Source organism: Belonocnema kinseyi, chromosome 4 (genome assembly GCF_010883055.1).
Source record: "Belonocnema kinseyi isolate 2016_QV_RU_SX_M_011 chromosome 4, B_treatae_v1, whole genome shotgun sequence".
Taxonomy (NCBI): Eukaryota; Metazoa; Arthropoda; class Insecta; order Hymenoptera; family Cynipidae; genus Belonocnema; species Belonocnema kinseyi.
In genome coordinates this window covers 27,094,153-27,106,944 of record NC_046660.1, presented here as the reverse complement: position 1 = coordinate 27,106,944, position 12,792 = coordinate 27,094,153, and the positions used below count along the sequence as shown (strand labels likewise).

At 35.3% G+C, this 12,792-nt stretch overlaps 1 long non-coding RNA gene across 1 annotated transcript in view; it reads left to right on the top strand.

Annotated features, from left to right (window-relative positions):
* The window catches only part of LOC117172095, a 49,521-nt gene extending 40,242 nt beyond the window's left edge, over positions 1 to 9,279 (top strand). The window contains exon 5 of the long non-coding RNA XR_004466962.1: positions 9,124 to 9,279. This is a non-coding gene — a long non-coding RNA (uncharacterized LOC117172095). The remainder of the gene's footprint in view (positions 1 to 9,123) is intronic.
* The last annotated feature ends 3,513 nt before the right edge of the window (positions 9,280 to 12,792 follow it).

The window sequence follows — 12,792 nt, the reverse complement described above, 5'->3', positions numbered from 1 at the left end:
AAGACAACGCGATAGTACTGATAGATTGTACAAATTTCGCTTATCGCCTCAAAATTCCAGGTGGTACACATTCTGCTGTACTCTACGACAGCGACAATTCCCACACACATCGTCGGCCAAAAGCAGCTCGATCGCCATTTGAATATTTATCCCAGGTTGAAGGATGCGCCTCAGTTCAATGGAAAAAGTGACAGAACGAAAAAGTGTAAAAAAACTACACCACTAGCAGAAATTATAAGCACGCCTGTTTTTGGATCTGTTGCCAAATTGCCTCAATTTTTATATTATAAATAATATAGATATTTTCAGAATTTTTTCCCTAGATTCTAACCTAGGGTCAAACTTGGACCAAAAAAAGTCGCGAAGTTTCAAATATTGATTGTACTCAACACATGATATCGAAAAATAAAAACAATAAATTTTTCATAAATATTACTGAAATATATTAAAATATGATGAATAATGATTTAATAATAATTTTTGTAAGTATTTAGACACTCATGAAGTTTCGCGACTTTTCGGCACCAAATTTGACCCTGCGCAGAATCTAGGGAAAATTGTTTACAAATACCTGTATAATTTAGAGAAATACTGTGCAACAAAATTTTATCACCTTTCGTGTTATTATATTGAAAAAAATCTCATGCTCATACTATACACATTGAGGCACTTCAGCAACAGATCAAAAACAGGCGTGCTGATAATTTTCGCCGATTGTAGACGTAGTGCTCAACGTGCCATATATGGAACGGCGTTATTCAAGATCAGTTAAATTCACTCAAAGCATATAACAAATCAGGTTAGAGTAACATTCCAAGAGAACAACTTCCATGCAAACTGAAAACACCTATATCACTATTTTGTTCTGTAATAATAAGGATAAGTTTATTATAAATTTCTTAATTATTTTCCGCTTTTTCTGTTGGGAATTCGATCATTGGGCTGTTTTGACCTTCAGCTGAGCCTATTGTCATTTGGTTAAACGATGGTAGCATTTGGTTGTAAGGATTGAATGTGTATCTTGGTCTATTGTTTGTGAATCTGGGTTGGAAGTTTGGTTGAATTCTAGGTTGAAAATGAGATTGGAAACCAGGTTGGAATCAAGAGCTAAAATTAGGTCTGTAATTCTGTTGGTATTGGTTTGAGAAAGGAAGGAATGGAAATCCGAATGGTGAAAATGGAAATCGATTTCTATATGGTTTTTTACCCTGATTATTTTGGTTTCCGTTTTAGTTATCCTTTTCACTCTTTTTATTTTCCCTGGAATCTTTAATATTATTATCCGAATTATTTTTATCCCCGTTACTATTATTACGCCTTTGTTCGTTTTTATCCTCAATTTTTGGTTCTGTTATTTGTAAAACTTGCCCTCTAACTTTCGACTTGGCTAGTTCAGTTTTCCATTCTTTGCCTAAATCTTCTAATTGTTCAAAAGTATCAAAATCGTTCCTTTTAATGTACATTTTGTATTCTATTCTAGAGTTTTTGTAAGCTCTACGCAATTCCCACTCGCGGTCTTTTCTATGGTACAATTTTGTGAATAACTTTCTTATTTCAGTCAGATAAGAGTTATGTCTTGGTTCCGTTTTTGGTTGCAAAATTTAATCTTTTGCCTTATTTCCTTATTTCCTCGTCTTTATTATTGCGGAATTTAATTGGCCAATTGCTCACGATTTAAAACGGCGTTTGAATCATGCCGAAAGGAAAATAAGTAGCTGGAATTGTTTGATTATTTTCATAATTATCGTACTCGTAGTCTGAGCCTGCATTGTTAGTGTGTATTCGCGAACGTCTGTTTGATCTGTCGTTTGCTGTTATGAGTCTGCGTGTTTTGTTTTGGTTTAAACAGGTTCTGTCCTCTAATGGTTCACTGCCTTCCGAGTTTGGAAGTTTTAGATTACTATCTCTTATTCTGATATGATTTCCGATATTACTATGTGAAAATTGACGAGGTTCGTTTCGATTTTCCATTAAATCGAAATGGACAGATTGTCTGTTAAGCGATTCGCTTTCATTTTTCCTGCTGTTTGGTGCTATGGTTTTCTGTTTACACTCAAAAGAGCTATTAGTTGGTGGATCTAGTCTAAGTTTGAAATTATTTATTCTTTTTTTCCTTTCATTAAAGAATCTTTCTTTTTATTGATTCATAAATTCGTTAAATTTTACACTTTCTAAAAGTTCATCTGTTTCTAATATGAACTGTGTATTGTTTTGTAAAAATGAGTCATGTTCGTAGGTTTCATTATTTAATTGTCTCGTATTGTTTGTTGGATTCAAAGTGCCTATTACAGGGAGATTTTCGTTATCCCAATAGAATGTGTTATCTATGGGTTCAAAGTTTTTGTTAGGGTTTTGAGTAAGGCTACTGTGTGGGGGTTGTTTATTTCGAGTTTGGGGTAGTTCTGTAATTTTCGATTTGAACTGTCTATTTTTGTCTAAGTCATCACTCTTTGGGGTTTCTAAATTTTTCGTAGCGAAACCTCTACCACGACCCATTGATCTATTTATAGTTTTGGATATGGTACCCGTGTTTTGAGGTGTGGTCGAGACATTATTTCTTATCGTTGGTCTTGTCAGTGTATTATTTGGATTATTGTTTTGGATTGGAAGTGCAGCGGCGTCCTCCAAATCCAAGTTCGTTTGGTCGATTTGTATCCTAGTAGGGTTAAATACTTTATTTTTCACTGTACCCGTCCTGACTTTCATTTAGTTTTAATTTCTATTTATGAGATACTCTGTATGGAATTCTGATTGGTTTCTAAATTTAAAATTCGGATTTTGTTTGGGATAATTTAATCAGAGTCTCAATTAGTTGTGTTATTGCTGGAGAGTTCGAAAATGTGTTTATTTTCGTTCTCTAATCCTTTGTTTGGGAGATACGTCGCGTGACCTTGCCGCGGGTCGTAAGGATACGGGTTGCGCATATCTACTCATTTGCGCGCCTGAATTTTTCGCAGAATTCGGCGATGTAAATTTTCAGTGGTAAAGAAGTGTGTTCTATTGATTCTCTTTTGGGTTTCTCTTATTTGAAGTATTTAAGTTAACCCCCAAATGAACCACCGTTTCCATTAGGTTTCCTTTATCGTTTGTTAGGATAAGGAAACTGTCATAATAAACTGGTATTCTTGGAAACCCTGAACCCCAGGGTTGACACTCCGTACCGAAACACTCCTTTTTTTGAAGCAAAATACAAGCCACAATCTTTGCACGTTCTTGTCTGCAAATCTTTTTTAACAGTAGGACAGAAGTAATCGTAGGGCATGCTGATAAATCCAGGATGTTCGGGTTTGACATCAAGACAACGCTGCAATAACAAATCGGCCTAATGATCGCGCCCATCATAATTTGGCTGCAGGGCATCAACTTTTGTCGGCATTTGTTTGAGTACATATGGTGCAGGGAGAAATCCATCTTTCAAAGTTTGCCTCAGTCCACTTCTAGCAGGTTTGCAACAGCTTTCATCTAAGCATTTTACAATCTAAAAAATCAAATCAATATATTTTTTTACTAGATTTTTAAAAATATGTTATATAAATGAATTTCTAATTTAATAAGCTTGAATAAAGTTTGGCTGTATGTTATACCATATAAATTTTAATATCTGGTTTCCATGGAAATTTAAATTTGCAAATGAATTTTTACCTGGAGAAAGTATTGGCTCTCTCTGACATGTTGCGAATACCATACATGTGATGAAAAATCAGGAACATGCATTTCTTCTCCAGGCTCAGCATATTCAGCTTTTACTTTGGGACCATTTATAGGATTTTTGCTTTAAAGTTCAGCCGCAACATTAGCTGCGTAGGCAAAATTTCTTTTTTCCAAATCATCATCAATAGTTTTACCTCTAGAATCTAAATGAGAATCAAAGGCGTCATGTGGCAACATGACGCCAGAAAGTGCTTTGCTGAGAGGTGCCATTCTTCGTTCTACATGATTAAAAGCGCTTCTCCCAGGTGCATTCGTAAAGATAAATAGAGCATCCAAATCGTATTTCGAAAAATGATGTATTCCATGCTGAATTACTTTGGGATACCGCGGGTTCTCATCTGGCCCTCCATCAACAGATATAAAAATAACTGGTTTGACCAATCCAGCTTCATTCAGCATAATTTTCTTGAACGATTCTATTTCCAATAATTTTTCAAAATCATGAGCGTGAGTGGTTGCTGTAGATTTGGAATGTTTGCCACTTCTGATAACAATATGAGTTGGATCTGAATACGTCACAGCTTTCGAAGAACCCATACAATTAGGTGAAATCAGCAAAAGAGCATAAACTGATGGAATAAGCTTGTGCTTTTCTGCAACTACCCAATCGTGATCTGGGAGTCTCACCTGTAAAAATATTAGAATTTATGAATAAAATAATAAATATTTTCATAATTTAATAACGCGCTCATATTACCATTTAAACAATATACATAATAACATTCAATTAATAAAATTGAATTAATCTTAATTTAAAAATTAAACAATAGCAAGCCTACACATATTTTTTTCATTCAATTAATAAAATCCAATGCAATTGTTACAATATAAAATGGTATTTTACCTGGTACTCGAAGTGCATTAGTATAGGTGCTTGCTTGTTTGCTGCAGTTATTCCTAAAGGCACTCTTGCTTTATCGTCTTGGGATAAAAGAATAGCTTGCTCCGGACCGAGAATGGAAGCTAACACCTCAGCTTGTCTAATACTGGCAGTGCAAAAAAATTGATCTGGATGCTGTTTATGCAAGCTTGTTTGCGCTTTAGCAAGGCGTACGGAAACTACTTCGATATGTTTTTTTCCTTCACGTGACTTTGAGTTTTTTGGAAGTAGGCGATAATAAAGCCCACTCCGTGAAATCTCATATCCTATATTTATCAATTCGTTATAAAGCTCGTCAAGTGTTTTGCAGCAATTCAAAGTTTCACTACGCCTTCTTGCGTCTGTGGATGCACCATGACTGACTAAGTTTACAATAGCTTTGAGTAATTTTGGCTGATTTTTTGATACACTAACTCGTCCAGGTCCACCGGATGCATTAAATTCCTTAATAGCTGTTTCTGGATTTTCATCAATATATTTTTTTTATATTATTTGTTCTTTTATCCCTAAATGTTTTTTGACGGGTGGCATTCCTTTGTAGAGTTTTCAACTTCTGCTCTTTTTCTTTGAGTTTTTCTTTTAGTTTATTAATTATTCTTGTTGGTTCACCGTTATCTAATCCACTATTTTTTGCGATAACAGCTTTTTGCAATTCAGTTCTGGTTTGTAAAATTTCTTTATTTAATGAATCTTGTGCAGGTGTCTTATAAGTTCGCTCTAAAATACTTTTTGTCGAAGTAATTTCGTCTTGAGAAGATGTACTTTTAGGATCTACAATTACAGTTTGAGCAATAACTTTTTAAGATATTTTATGAGAAATGATAATATTTAAATTAGTTTTATTAATTCACTATACGTTTTTTCGGTAATTATCGATTGAAAACAAATGAGTTGATCAAATACAATTGATTCTATTTTTACCTGCATGATCTTGGAGAGCATTGTTTATTGAATTATTACTTTCAGTGTGACCTCCATTATTATGTTCAACTGTTGCCTTGACAGAAGCTGTTACTGTCGATGTTGGTTTCTAAATAAAAAGCAAAAAGCATCATGCAAAGAAGTATAGAATGAAAACAGTAAATAGAAAACTTAATTAGAATTGTTAAAATAATAATTTCGTTTACAATGCAGATCGGAATTTACTGTTCAACAAGTAATTCAAAAAATAATCAATTTGATAAACACAAATTTCGAATTTAATTACCTTGCATAGCCTAAGCATGTTTCTCGCTTTCTTCTGCTTCAATTTGTTTTTGATTTCTTTAAAAAAAATCTCAGCCGCTTTGATCTTTTTTCCTTGTCTTTTATTATTTTCACTTCATTTTTCCAGTCAGATTGAAATTTAGATTCTATCACACTTATTGGTCGAGATTCGTAAAGCACTTTGTATAGTTTTAGTCCCGCATTAAATAAATCTACTATTTTTGATTTCATTTTTATTAAACTTGAATTTGAGGAGCTTACTCCTCCACGAACCTCTTTCGATCGAGTATCGATCAAGACTAAACAGCAGAGAACAAGAGCCAACAAGACAGACTCTCTGCAATTGGTTAGAATTTTTTATCTTGAGGAATTTGATATGCATTTTGAGTGAGTGACCTCAGCCAGTGAAACTAAATATCAACAGAGATAGCGAATGAAACTCTACCGGACGTTAGTGTCAATTAAGGCTTCGAGTCAAGTGAGTCAGTCGGTGAAATATCATTTCGATGGATTATTGTAAAAATTGACGTCATCTATGCAACGCTACGTAACAAATAAAAAAAATCCTCCCTATCTCTTTGTAACACTACCGTAACAAACTCTTTGTGCCCTGTCTATCTGTGAAAGCGTTACGTAATTGATGAACAGCCCCTTATCGAAAAATAAAGTATTCTATATAATGCAGTACTTCATCCACAAACTCACAGTGAACTTTTTCGAAACAATCAACAACTTTATCCTACATGCGTGTATTTGATTTCTTCAAGGACCTACTCTCCATCTCTAATTGGATAATTTGCTGTCGATAATCCCGCAAAATAGCATCTGTTTCTTCATTGAAGATATTCTCTTCATCATTATTATTATGGTTCTATTAAAAAGAAACAGTGTTCTTGGACAGAGAATGAATCTGCAAACTGAACTCAAACATTATCTTTGGTCGAGTTTAATATTTTGTGAGGACATATTTCATCTACTCTCGTCCGAGCGAAGCTATTACTAAATGCTCGATGGGATGAGCAGTTTTTCTAAATTTTGTGATGATAAAAGTGAAAGTCAGTAATTTGATTCTCATAAGTCACAATTAAACAAATTATTATCACGCAGCCATTTTATTTTAAATTAAATAAAGTTATATAAGTTACGCACAAGAGTAATATAAAAAACACACGTATCTCAGGGCGCCAGCCTTCCTGAAAGCAATCCCGAAATCCTAATTTCCAAAAACTTTCGGATATTATGAACCGTATTTGACCAGAACGATACAAAAAATACGGTACTAAAGACAACGATAGGCGATAGAAAAGAAAATCAAAATCCCAAGAATTTAGGTAATAATTTTCGTTAATTAAATAATGCATATCATAATGTTATTGAATAATCAATCAGTGCCATTATTTAGGTTAAGGCATCAAAATCAGAGAGAATATTAATTACATATTATAATGTAATTTCATCAACAAATCAATGCGATAATTAAGAATCAACACATCAGTAAAATCAATTTTGCTGTAAAATAGTATAAAAATAAAATTCTATGGAGAAATCGGTTTTTGCTCTTTTTAGTCACAGCTGTTTTGACCTTTAACTCAGATGTTTATTTTTATTTCCGAAAGCCCCAAGTTGTTGCGTCAATTTGTAACGATAAACTTACCGTTTACTTATTTTTCCCTCCTTACGTCCCACATCTGAAATCGCTAAAAGTCTCAACGAAAACGAATGCCAAAAAAAAGGTTTGTGGGGTGTCAGGCGCGCATGCGACAACCAGATTATGCAACAATTACTCAAAGGGACGTGGGTGGAGTTTCTGGGCCCAGGCTAGATAACCATAATATTTTACCTAAACTTGAAATACGGGAGACGAAATTCTTACACGAGGCTAAGTCTTTGATAGCTACAGAATAATACCCGTTAAATTTCGACTAACAAGCTTATATCATAATTAGAATTACTAGTGGTAGCGGCCATTTATACGTCCAAAATAAAAACAGCCCACTTTGTTGGTCTTGTATTCACATAGAAAGTAATATCATTAGAAAGATGTGTGCCAGATTTCAGTTTGAATGCATGAAAATTCAATGATTATAGACTTACCATTTTGTTCAATTAGTTGCTGTTGAGGTGCTTGACGAGCTTCTTCAGTGACTAATGCTTACCGATCAATCAGCAATTCCAACGCCATATAATTGTCCGTCTGTAGCCTCGTAGAGCTCATTTTGTTCAATTAGTTCCTGTTGAGCTGCTTGACGAGCTTCTTCAGTGGCTAATGAGCTGCCCCGATTTTCTCGAGTCACTCTCTGTTTATCCATTTTTTCGACGTATGATTTAGATTGTCGGCCAACTATTATATCTCAGCAGTTCATTATTTGTAGAATCGATGAGTATCCTTCATTGAATAATCCAGCAGCAATGTATGAGACCATTTCAATGAGTTTTGACCCCGAATGTGGGTGTTTTGGAGCGAGACGCCAAACGGTAGAGTTCAAACTCTCATTTGCGTTTTGCGTGTGACCACCCAAACATCTTTCTAGCAATTCATCTCGCGATAAATCTAAAAATATTGGCTCTACATACTTTTGGATATCTGGATGCAGTGGTGTTTAAAACTTTCCCCAGAAGCTTCAGATTTTTGACAATTGCACCAGTTGTCGGGACCAGGCGCACAGTCCTCATGTCTTGGCTCGTCATCCGTGGAGCACAAATGATAGCAGGTGGCCACTGCAGCGTTTTTCATATCCTCGATGCAGTTAACATTTCTACGAATAGACAGCCCGTAGTATAATGATAATTTGTTGATAAGAGCTTGAGTGAGTTTGCCTCTTCCTCCGTGGCCAATACACTGACTTTTTACTACCAGAAAACCGTCAATGAGCATTGTAACACCATATGAAGATTTGAAGCGACGTTTTTTCCAAGAGCGATCGCCTGATACTGTGAGGGATCTCGCAAATTAAAAAGAAGGGTGAGGACGTGGAGCGTCGAGAACTGGGTGAAGTCAATGATAAGTAAACAGGCTTACTAAAAAAAAGGTTTTAAAAAAAAAAGATTATAACCGAGCCCGAGTTACGAACATCAACACCGGAGTAAAAGTCAGCTGCTTAACTCTACCTCCCTCAGCTCTCGAACGCTAAGTATAGAGTCGTAACGGTGTATGTTCTATAATAAAAGAAATATTTAAAATTATGACCTAAAAATTTGGTGACGTATTCCTGTGTGATTATACGGAAATCTAGGCTATTCATACTAAAAATTTTCATTTTCCTAAAGAATTCTCTTTTTATATTTATAACGTTGACTTTAAAAATTACATTTTTTTATGTTTATAGAAAGCAACTGAAACTGAAACTTAAATAGTATTGACACACCGAAAAAAATGAAAAACTGGATCTCTTCATTTCATTTTTAAATTTATCGGTTTGACTATGGAACCGACGCCATAGCAATACCAAATTACATCGATTAAGTAAGTAGTGACATTGAGCATTTCTTTATGTAGAACTCCCCAGATTCATCAGTTAAACATCAGCTGTCCTAAAACATCGAGCACACACTGTTCCACTATTGTGTCGCGTACGTAACTTAATCTGAATCACAGCGCGTTGATAAGATAGAACTTTTACAATCCAAAATACTAACGCGCTTCGTGTAAACAACGAGCATCCAGGATGCTAAAAAGGCGAAAACGGAACAGCTCCACGTATGAAATGCTCACATTAATGTATCAAACGGCGTTAGGTGGGTAAAGCGAAACCCAAATCGTTCAATGTTTTCATATGCGAACGCTCAACAATCAAAGCTCATACTTAACCTTGATACCTGAACTCTGAGATAATTATCCCTTTACCCTTTTTAATTTTGATTAATTTTAATATGTTTGTCTCGACAGTCCTGCTAGGATGATAAATCTAAAACAAATTAATTTACTACATAAATGAATACCAGAAGGTACTCTATCAACCAATTCAGGTTCCCAATATATGTTAAATTAAACTTCGCTTTTCTCAATTTTTAGTCCCTTAAGTTTGAAATAATATTTCATCAAAAACTCTTTAATTATATAATTCTCCCTGAGTTCAGGATCGATGGTAACCCTTATCTGAAAATAATTGATTGTTTTAATTAAGCAACTTGTTAATAATGGGTCGACAGAAGCGAAAATCAGATTTGCGTTATAAAGAATTCTAACGTACTCAGTGTTGCGAATTATTATCGACCAGCGTTTTACTTGTATGCTTACACGCAAATCAATCTAAGAGTTTTCCCCCTTTTTAGGAAGACTGACGCTCCTCTTTTTCTTCTACCAATGACCCAACGAAAGAGACTTCATTCTAATCAAATTCAAGTGCAATATTTGCCTAGAAATTAGTCTCTCTTTGAAACTCTTTTAGCTTTATTGTGAACCAAGGCTTGAACTTACAAATGTCCATTTGTTTCACTTTTAAAATTTTATAAAATCTATGTTTTATTTGGCCTTCTGTTTTGAATCAGAAAAGTGCATGAATCTATCCCGGGATTTTTACTAATTACTAAGTTCATGGTTTTCTGTATCAAACTGGCAAGCAGCCATGGTACACCAACTTATCACAACGTTTTGCTACCTTACTGAAGGAGTTCCCGCATGAACGGGTTGAACATACGGATCAGGTCTTGTATCTGTTGACAAACCAAGGATATTCTCTTTTTTGCTTTAGTCAACTCTATTCGCCGGTTTTTTATTCAGATAGATTGAGTGTTTGATACTGCATCCCTATGTCCCCATAAGAATGGTTTGCTTAAGGATGAGCGGGTAGCCCTCCAATGTCATCTCAAATTATAAAAACGGGATGGATACGAAATGTAAGGGACGCCGAATAAAAGTTTATATTGTTTAATGATTTAATTTTTGAGCCCTAATTGCTTAGTCTCCCTTACCTGTCTTACTACATCTTTGGCTTGATACCATAGAGTGGTGATCGGACCTCGGTGGAAACTCGGTCGTTTCAAAGAGTCGCGAGCCAAACGTATCTCCGCGTCTGTTTCTTGGCGTCGACTGTTGATCCCGTCGTTCTCCAGTTATCAGGCCGTTCCCAACGTCGCGGCTAACTCTTTCGCTCAGACATTCGACAGTCATTCAGGAGCGTATTTATTTTCCGTCTCGCCTCCTTGTTATGCCGAAACAAACGTAAATGGATTTTAAAAATGAGTTGCACCGAATCGCTCGGTACGACCATCTTTATTTCAGCAAGACTTTACAGAATTATGACTGGAGAGCATGGATGGGAGCTCTCTTTTATAGCTAGCAGATAAAGTGGGGAGGATGATAGCGTCATCCGTTACAACCCCCTGTTTGAACTGTTTTAGACCCTTAAAACTTAACTCGTCGATCTTTAATTATAGGAGCTGAAGGCTCTATAAAAGCCAATGCAACGTGGTAACACCGGTAACACCCGGAGACCCAGCATGACGACAAATCAAAGCATTTAAAATTCTAATTCATTTTCCAAATTAAAGTTAAATAATACGTTTTCAAATTTGTTATAGCATCTTTTACAATAGCAATATTTCTTAAACTATTTATGATTAACCAACGCTTGGCTTAAAACATTCCTAAAAACGTAACGCAGAAATAAAATTTTCGAGTATAAATTTACCTAAGTAATAAATGATAAGTCGCGAACTAAACTTATTTTTTCCAACTCGATAAACAGCTTATTCTACGAATCAGCGTTGGTGGGCGAACGTGGTTTTTAATTTCAACGCTGTTTTAAACATTAGATTCGCCACGTCTCGCACAGGTCTTTCCGCTTTACATCGAAGACCGGCATTTCGCAAAAGCCGATATCAGGTCTCATTTTATTCACGCAATCGCAGTCATTTTATTCCTTCTTAGTAAACACCTAACAATAAATGTGAATTAAAGCAGCTTAATCTATATACATTTTTTATGGTTAAATAAGTATCATTGAATTTGAGAATTGAGACCCTCAAACGATATCGAAAATTAATCTTAATTCTACTATCATGAAAGTTGAAGCTCCAAATTGAAAAGGGGTGTATCTACTTATGTTAACTGTTAACCTGATAATTTCTATTAATCTGCACCCTGAATCTGATGTTTTTAAATCTTCAATTTTAACTTCAACTTGTTGACGAATTTTATCCTCAAACCATTCACCAATATTCGTAGACGTTAGAATAGGATTATTTTCAGTGCAAACACGTTTTTCATCGATTTTTTTCTCCCCTCCCACTAATGCCTAGAAAATACCTGTGAACTTAACGCAAGCTTTGATATTACCTATACTATTAATTGCATTCCGAATTCGTGGAATAAACACGCGTTTACAATCATCCAAAAATGTATTTAAATCTTTATGAAATAAATTGGTTATAAGTCCCATTCTTATTCGTGTTCGAAACGCACTTGCTACATCATCCCAACTCACCCTCTCGCTCAGTTTCTTCGAAGCTTTATTCATACCAGTTCCTGTCTTGAGCAACTTCTTGAATTTTCTGCCTGCTGTCTTCAGATCACCAATTAACGTCATAATCGCATGTTTCTGGCCCACGGATAGCAGAATGTTCTCCCTCAATATTTGGTGTAATATCCTGATGTTTTTAGTTCTAGCCCTCGTCTACGATCTAATTTCATCAGCTGCTGGGGGTTGCTTCACGAGTATAAATTGATATCCCATTTTCATGATTTTGTAGAACTTTTTTACATTTTTCGAAATCCATTTTTAGCTTTAAATGGAATCAACAAACACTTATAGAAACACTGCGTAGATTTTCAGTTATTTGAGCTTATGTAAGTCCTGTTATCAACTGATGACACTTGTAGAAACACTGCGATGATTTCAAGTTATTTAAAGGTTATGTATGTCTTGTTATTAACTGATGACACTTATAGAAACATTAACCTTCCGGTGGGCGCGCCTTTGAAACTCACACGAGCGGGCGCGTAGCAGCACTGAGTGCTGCCTCCAGAAAATCGGATTTCCCGCTCATGGAGTAGC